We start from the raw sequence: 7,327 nt of genomic DNA on the forward strand, positions 1-7,327 counted from the left end.
TCTGTTTGAGTAAATATGTTCCTCGTACTTTTTACGTATAACCTAGTTAAATTGCAAATTAGAAATAAGAAACACGGTAAAAACCTGAAGTCGTCCACGTACCAGAGTTTTTTGTTTTTCATGCTGCTGTATGAGTTTTTACACTGTTTTCGTCCGATACAAGAACTGACTCTGATATGGCAGGTCCTGTCTTGGGTTGTAAACTATTGCTGTAATAGGGAAAGTCCAGATCGACAATAATCGTTGCACGAATAGAGCACACGAGTCATTTTCTATGGGGTTATTCGTAAGTAGCATGGGGTTCCATAAGATGACTGCACGAATACTGCAGGAAATAGTCATATCATCCAAGTTTGTGACTGACATTGAAGGTGCTCAATGTGGGCACCGTTTGCGTGCGGCAAACGTCAGCAGCAGTTGTGTGTCCCTGAAGTCGCTGACACGAATTGCATACGAAGGCGCAACAGCAGCCCGCTTTGCAAATCTGTTCATTGTGCTGTCTGTCTACACGCGCGATCTTCTTCAATACAGCAATATGTGTCTACAGGGTGATTCTGTGATGACGCTGCAAAGTTTCAGGAAATGAAGGAAAATAAAACTCCGTCCGAACTGGCTATGAAGGCCCAACGGTACCGACAGGCCGCCGTGCCATCCTGAGTCTACAGGCCTCACTGGATGCAGATATGGAGGGGCACGTGGTCAGTACACCGCACTCCCAGCAGTATGTCAGTTTACGAGACTGGAACCGGTACTTCTCAATCAAGCAGCTTCCCAGTTTGTCTCACAAGGGCTGAGTGCACCACACTTGCCAACGGTACACGGTAGACCGGATGGTCATCCATCTAAATACTAGTCCAGTCCGGCAGCGCTTAACTTCGGTGATCTGACGGGAACCGGTGTAACCACTGCGGAAAGGCCGTTGGCACTGATGGAGGAGGTAAGTTGTTGATCTGCCCAGTACACATGGGCTATAAAATTACCAACCTTAAGAGCTACGAGAACTTGTCCAGCAGAAGAGGTGTGTATCACAGTAGCAAGGATGAAGTAGTGCCATAGCTCTTAAGGTAGGCACCTTTTTTAGAGCCCATGGTCACCGGACGTATCTCCATTGTTTTGATCCGTACTACCTCTTCCCAAAATATGGAAGCCAATGAGCTATTATTAGCAGTAGATGTCCATTCTCAGAGATATCAGAACGATTTCCGCTTATAACATTTCCACACTGGAAATAACCGAAGGTAAACATATGAAATAGATTCGTGTACCCTTCTCCATCATCCTGAAAGTTTCTAACACCATCACGGAATCGCCCTGTACATTTTCTGACACGCCTGCCTCCTAGTGCAACTACATCACGGAGCGTATTACTGATTGATATGTTCTATCAACTGATCTTTGTCATTTCTTTTGTTTGTCTTGTGGTCTTCGAACAGCCGTCTTCTGAACCCTTGGAGGCGCTTGTCAATAAGACTGTAGTGGATTGGAGAAATCAAATACCCCAGCATTCTATGACGGAATGGAGGCACTGCAAATGACATAGCGTAAAACAAGTGCAGATTGCTTGCCGATTCTACTGACGCCGACGTATCCAAGGAAGATATTGGCACAGAAGAAACGTAACGCAATATGAGCTTGTAAAAAGTTTCGTTGCTGTCTGTATTGAATACAGTTACAGAAGATTAATTAATCAACATAATGACATCCACACGTTTCTAACACACTCTAGGGGCTGGGATGGTTGGGGGAAGACACCAAACAGCGAGGTCATCGGTCTCATCGGATTAGGGAAGGAAGTCGGCCGTGCCCTTTCAAAGGAAACATCCCGGCATTTGCCTGGAGCGATTTAGGGAAATCACGGAAAATCTAAATCAGGATGGCCGGACGCGGGATTGAACCGTCGTCCTCCCGAATGCGAGTCCAGTGTGCTAACCACACACTCTAGGGACGACATGCATAAACATTGCATCGAATACAGGAGGGCCCTTAAGAGTAACAGCAGTCATTCCACATTAGCCGGTCATCTCATGGACAAGAAACACAGACCAACACACACAAACACAGACTTAAAAATTATTAAATGCAGCAATAGTCCTCCAAAGAACCTAGTAATAAAAGAAAATTAGAGTATACAGAAAGCTATAGTAAAAGAAAAATAAGTAATGAATGAATATACAGCACTACGCAATGGAAACTTGTTCTCAGCTCTAGAGGAATTATCAGAAGATCAACACTACACACACACACACACACACACACACACACACACACACACAAGACACACACCCCCAGAGACCAATGACACTGCAAAATTCAAAACTCCAGTCCGCATGCTTACCTCGGTGGTAACGTGCTCGCCTCCCATGTAAACAGGCCCGGGTTCGATTCCCAGCCGGCTTGCAGATTTTCTCTGCTCGTGGGCTGGGTGTTGTGTTATCCTCATCACCGGCGCGCAAGTCGCCCAATGTGGCGTCGGATGATATAAGACTTGCACTTGGCGGCCGAACTTTCCCAAAGATGTCATACGCTTCTCTCCATTTTTTTTTAATTTTTTTTTCAGAGCTCCAGCCCAGAACACGTAGAAACAGACGACGAAACATGTGAACATTATGTAAACAGTGTGTTAGAAAACTGCACTTAGCCGCGCAATAGAAGCGTGAAAACGCGGCATCTAAAAAAAGTAAGTACATACATTTACACACGCAAACCGACCTGGCCTCCACACTTTCCAGTTCACAAAGGGTATCCACGATCAGCATCTACTTCGACAGATTTTTCGAAAACTAGTACTGTAACGTAAAGACGCTTGTCAAAGAGTAAAATAGTGAAACCTTGTTTACAATACAACATAATGTGGCAGTAGTGCTATAAAAAGAAAAAAAGAAAAAATTAAAAGCAAAAAGATGTCGATGAATTCATATTAGACCTCAAATTTGGTAAATTACGGACCGAAACACTGATAAATTCTTGTTAATTGCAGATGACGTACAGGAAGGCAGCAGTTATAGCTGTGCTACAAATATCGGACAGCCACGTGAACACCAGTATATAATACTAACGCATACGTCTGAAGTTAAGCGCTATCAGACTTGGCCAGCACTAGGATGGATGAGCGTCTGGATCTGCCCAGCACCGTTGGCAAGCGGGGTGCACTCACCCCTTGTGAGCCAACGAAGGAGCTACTTGATTGAGAAGCAGCGGCTTCGGTCACGAAAGCTGACAACTGTCGCGAGAGCAGTGTTCACCACATGCCCTCCATATCCGCATCAGGCGACGCCTATCGGCACAGGATGATATGGCGTTCGGTCAGTGCCGTCGGGCGTTCCGAGTCCTGTACGGACGGAGTTCAGTTTAATATTTCTGTCAGTACGTAAATACTGTGACCTTAGAAACTATTATGTACTATATAGCTAAAATTTTGTATGTGTTATTTAACAGAGAAAAAATGGACCCACTGAATACGTAGAAATATTTTTGGGTTCTAAAACAAGAAAAATTGTGTTTGCTCAAGGCAGGACCACATTTACGTACTATATATTAGGATTTTTATTGCTGAAGATAGTCTTTTCTCACGACGAAACGATGTGGATTTACCTGGGAATAATGTGAATATTGCCATGAATTACTGAACTTAATGGCTGCCAGTTATGTAGTACGTAGACAGTGATAAAAAGGTAAAGTCAGTATTCAATATACTGAATCAGTAAGGCAACCCTTCTAAACAAAGCTGGATAATGGTAATCCAACATTCTTCCCTCGTGGTCAAACAGCACAGGATTAGTGCCGAGTTGTTTACAACTAATTCGCATGTACTCCTTCCACCACATCTGCGCAAGTTTCAAAAGTCGTGCTTCAATTAGACTATGAAATTATCTGCATATGTCAAGAGGAAAGGTTCAAAAGAGAATAAACCAGTAGAGGCCGTATTCTCAAAATGTGTTTTAGTTCAAATGGCTCTGAGCGCTACGGGACTTAACAGTTGAGGTCATCAGTCCCTAGAACTTAGAACTACTTAAACCTAACTAACAGGACATCACACACATCCATGCCCGAGGCAGGATTCGAACATGCAATCGTAACGGTCACGCGGTTCCAGACTGAAGCGCCTAGAACCGGTCGGCCACACCGGCGGGCTTGTGTTTTAGTACAAATACGTTTTGTTGACTATCGCTAACATTTTTTTCCAATCCCGCAGTAACTGGACAATGTTTTGACTTCCTACGTTAAGTGCACATTCATGGAACTCGTATTCTCTGTGTTGGTCGTTGTAAAAGACATTTGATACATGAACGAATGAAGAGAACGGTCATGTCTCCCTACTACTCTATCCGTCTTCGTGTGTTGTTACAGTCTGCACCGTCGCTTAATGGAATATTGATCAGGAGAGAGCATCAAGCAGTTTGGTATCCGATATGCAAGAGCTTATGTAACAACGATGGAGGAACTTGTTGCTTAGCCAGGAATCCGAAACGTTCGTACTGATTTTTTTAGGTCTCAGGGCACAACTTGGAGCATTCTATGGTTAACTCTTACGACAGTGTCACCATTTAAGCAAGAAAGTAACGGACCTCTCTAGATAAGAATGCTTTTGGCTTGTCTTCAATTAATTAGGTTTACAGTAGTCGGTTTTGAAAGCAGTTTTCCATTTTCTGTCGATACGTTAGGCATGTTCTTAAATTAAGTCCACGCCAAAAACATCTCATTTTTAATGTTTATATTATTTTTCCGTATCACTTGTTAGAGGACTATAAACGACGTCAAAATTTAACTTTGTCATAACATATTGAGCACACAACATTTTACGAAGAGCTACATTATGATAGGTTGTTTGGCTGATTAGTGGAATAAATGAGTCGATCAAAACTGAAAAGATTTTTTAACTTCATGGTGTTGCTACTTGTTGAACTCTTAGTTAGCTCGTGTAGCGTTTCCTTTTTTGTGAAGATTATATTTTTTTACGTGTGTCTTTTGCTGGGGATAAAGTTTGCATACCGTGAGATAAATGTCCCAGATTAAGCAATTTAATTAATGCAATGATGAGAATAATCTCTCGCCGGAACACTGTTTGATATCAAACATTTTATGTTCACAGTTCCCTAAGTAAAATGTTCACTAACAGAAGTAAAGGAACAATTTAGAAAAATAGCAAGACCTTATTAATCGCAATCTGATATTTTGTATCGACCATCATAACAACACTACATTATGCTAACTGAATCAACGAGGGATAAGGCGCTATAGTTCACATTTGAATCTAATATATCATTATAACATAGAATAAAAAAATAAAAATAAAGTTACTAATGAAATTATACGTATGTAGACTGCCGGAGAAAGCTTTAGAACTATTCTGTTCAAACACTTAGATACATATCGTCCAGATAGTAAGTCCCCCAATAGAGATATTGGACTATTTACGGATATTTCTGGCAATCATCTTGATTAGTGGTTGACTATCGCTCTAGGTCTATTCGTTTCATCTAACATATGAGACATCAAATTTACGAAAATTCTTTTAATATAATACAGAAAATAGGTAGTCAACAACTGAGCACTTTCAAGGCTATGAGTCGTAAAATTTGTTAATCTACCGTCTGCCATAGTTTTTTCGTTGTCGGGCAAATCATATTGACCCCAGCATAAATCTGCTATGAACTACATCAACAGTCTTGCTAATACCGTTATACTGAATATATAATATGTGAACTCAATGTTAGAAAACGTTTAAAAAACAGATATCTTTAGCAGCAATTTTCTAAATCCCTTTAGAACAATAAAACAGCGATGTGTTACAAAATTATTGTTCCTACTGTGCAATGAGTGGTTGTACAGTGAATCGTAAACGAAGCATCAGCTTTTACTTATGAATAGCCTAACAAAGCCTTCCAGTATAAAAATATATCCTCAGTAAGTACTTGAAACATTACAATTCCCCCCCTGTTATATACGAGCTACAATCTAACAACTCTGAGTCTATTACAAAATGGTTTCGTAACATTATTTCATTTCCTTCAGATATGTCTAAAAGACGAGATACCTGTGAGGTCTTTACTGGTATATAAACTTCAAGCTGACTGTTTATTTTCATCTACATGTCACGTGGATAACTAAAACTGGAATATTTTCTCCACATCAATTTAACGCAATAAATCAGGAACTCACAACCTTTCTCTTAACTATTGAACTCGGGTTAGTATTCAAGCGCAGCACAGATAATAAGGAATAGAAAAGACTGTTAAAGTTAGCCTTGTTCCGTACGAGCTCTTTATTTTTACTTCGTCCAAATTTAAAATAGTAACGTAGTATTAATTAAGAGAATAGGTAAGTGAAGTCTTATAGCTTAACATGTCCTGTTTTCCAGATCCTGAGACCTACCATTGCTATACTACACTAACGAAATTAACATAAGCAGTGAATAGTGGAAGATTATCCAGAATAAAATTTTCACTCTGTAGCGGATTGTGCGATGATATGAAACTTCCTGACAGATTAAAACTGTGTGCCAGACCGAGACTGGAACTCGTGACCTTTGCCTTTTGCTGGAAAGTGCTCTACCGACTTTTTTTTATATAAAAAAAAGGGATAGTGGCCCGGTGGGGCTCAGGGGGCAGAGTGGGCAGGGTTTGAAACCCAGGGCCTGGGCACAGTGTCCCCCTCACCACCACCGATCCTGTGGAGCACAGGAAAGTGGGAGACACTGGAATCAATAGAAGTGCAAGGCGTTGTTATTGATTATTTATTTGCATTTTGTTTTTGTAATATTCACTGTTATTATGAAAATACACTCCTGGAAATTGAAATAAGAACACCGTGAATTCATTGTCCCAGGAAGGGGAAACTTTATTGACACATTCCTGGGGTCAGATACATCACATGATCACACTGACAGAACCACAGGCACATAGACACAGGCAACAGAGCATGCACAATGTCGGCACTAGTACAGTGTATATCCACCTTTCGCAGCAATGCAGGCTGCTATTCTCCCATGGAGACGATCGTAGAGATGCTGGATGTAGTCCTGTGGAACGGCTTGCCATGCCATTTCCACCTGGCGCCTCAGTTGGACCAGCGTTCGTGATGGACGTGCAGACCGCGTGAGACGACGCTTCATCCAGTCCCAAACATGCTCAATGGGGGACAGATCCGGAGATCTTGCTGGCCAGGGTAGTTGACTTACACCTTCTAGAGCACGTTGGGTGGCACGGGATACATGCGGACGTGCATTGTCCTGTTGGAACAGCAAGTTCCCTTGACGGTCTACGAATGGTAGAACGATGGGTTCGATGACGGTTTGGATGTACCGTGCACTATTCAGTGTCCCCTCGAC

General features: G+C 41.8%; 1 pseudogene; it reads right to left on the bottom strand.

The window, feature by feature from the left end:
* Positions 1-806: 806 nt before the first annotated feature.
* Positions 807-924, bottom strand: LOC126212505 (5S ribosomal RNA; annotated as a pseudogene).
* Positions 925-7,327: the final 6,403 nt, after the last annotated feature.

The sequence above is a fragment of the Schistocerca nitens genome, chromosome 1 (genome assembly GCF_023898315.1).
Source record: "Schistocerca nitens isolate TAMUIC-IGC-003100 chromosome 1, iqSchNite1.1, whole genome shotgun sequence".
Taxonomy (NCBI): Eukaryota; Metazoa; Arthropoda; class Insecta; order Orthoptera; family Acrididae; genus Schistocerca; species Schistocerca nitens.